The sequence below is a fragment of the Ruditapes philippinarum genome, unplaced genomic scaffold, assembly GCF_026571515.1.
Source record: "Ruditapes philippinarum isolate M1 unplaced genomic scaffold, ASM2657151v2 ctg547_1_1_1_1, whole genome shotgun sequence".
Classification (NCBI taxonomy): domain Eukaryota; kingdom Metazoa; phylum Mollusca; class Bivalvia; order Venerida; family Veneridae; genus Ruditapes; species Ruditapes philippinarum.
This window is the reverse complement of record NW_026855428.1, coordinates 97,570-99,188: the sequence shown is the minus strand read 5'-3', so window position 1 is coordinate 99,188 and position 1,619 is coordinate 97,570.

The window sequence follows — 1,619 nt, the reverse complement described above, 5'->3', positions numbered from 1 at the left end:
TTGGAATTCCACTTATATTTTGCACTTATAGCTCACATAGTGCTCAAGGGTGAGCTTTTGTGATCACTCCATAGTCTGTTTTGCATCAGTTTGTTGTGCGTCCTTCAAAAAATGGGGTCAAACTTTTTCTTAAAACAATATCTCCTATACCAGTAAGCCAATATTGTTAAACTGAGCTGGCATGTTCCTGGCATAAAGTTCTTTAAAAATTGTTCAGTGAATTCCATTCCATGCTAAATTCTGGTTGCCATGGCAACCAAAAGAAAAACCTTAACAAATCTGCTTGTTAAAAACCCAGGTCAAAATTGGCCCGCCCCAGGGAGTCATTGATTTTCCTCATATGTATATAGTATAAACAAAAAAAATCTTCTTGTAAAAATCCGAAAGATCTAGGGCTTAGATATTTAGCATGAAACATCTTCTAGTTGGTGTCTACTAAGTTTGTTCAAATAAAAGCCCAGGAGCCAAAATTGGCCGTTGATTTTCCTTATGTGTATATACATGCAGTACAAACAAACAAAACTTATTCTTGCATAGCAGACTGGCGTTTCCGTTAGTTTTACCCATGCCGGGAATTTCATCTGGCATGGGGGGTGCCAGATGAGTCGCGTGCTGTAAAATGACACGCTTAGGATGACGTCATTTTACCGTTATGAATGAAGTTGCAATTTCATACGCTGTTGTAAAAAAGTAGTTACGGTTGTCATGATATAAATTTCCATTGAAAATAAAGATAAAGAATTTAAAACATAATGGAATATGGTAGAATATGCAAGAAAAAATATCTGACATATGTTTGCGGTTCGGATCGGAATATCCGTCCCTCGGTCACCCGCCCATGGGCGGTAACTCGGCAAGCCTCGTTACCGCCCAATGGGCGGGTCACCTCGGGACGGATATTCCGATCCGAACCGCAACATATGACAGATATTATTATTCTATTATACTACAGAGGCTTAATTAAGCTTAGATATTTGGTATGAAACATTGTCTAGTGGACCTTTACCAATTTTGTTCAATTGTAGCTTTAGAGTAAAAATTGGCCCGACCCCAGGGGTCACTTAGTTTAGAAGAATTTCCTTGTGGATCCTCTACTTCAGTTATGTAATTGATGACCCTTGGATAAAAAATGGCCCTCTGGGTTCACTCATTTTACACAGGCTTATATACATTTATGCATTTTATTCTGGCTAAATGATCTCCCTTTAGTAAGATGAAATAAAGTTTTGCTTTCAAGAAAATAAATATTTTAATTATTATCTTTGAATTTATAATGACTATATATATATATCCAGAAAACATTTATATAAATAAACATGACTGTCTAAATCTGCTTTAGGGTCTTTGCCTCGGTACTTGCATATTGTCGAGAAGGCTCAGGACATCGGCAGATAGAAGAACCAATGCTACGTGTAAGACGGCAAGTTCTCATGTTTTCTTCAGCTCGTTCTCATGTTTTCTTCAGCTCGGAGTTACGTTTAAGGCAGCATGACTTAGCTTGCATGAAGTTAAGTGCCGGTGTCCTGGCTAAAGCCGAGGGGAGTGGCCCTACAGAGTAGGCAGAGTCAACCAGGATGGTGTGCTAGGGTGCATGAGCCTGAATGACGACTTGTAAGGCA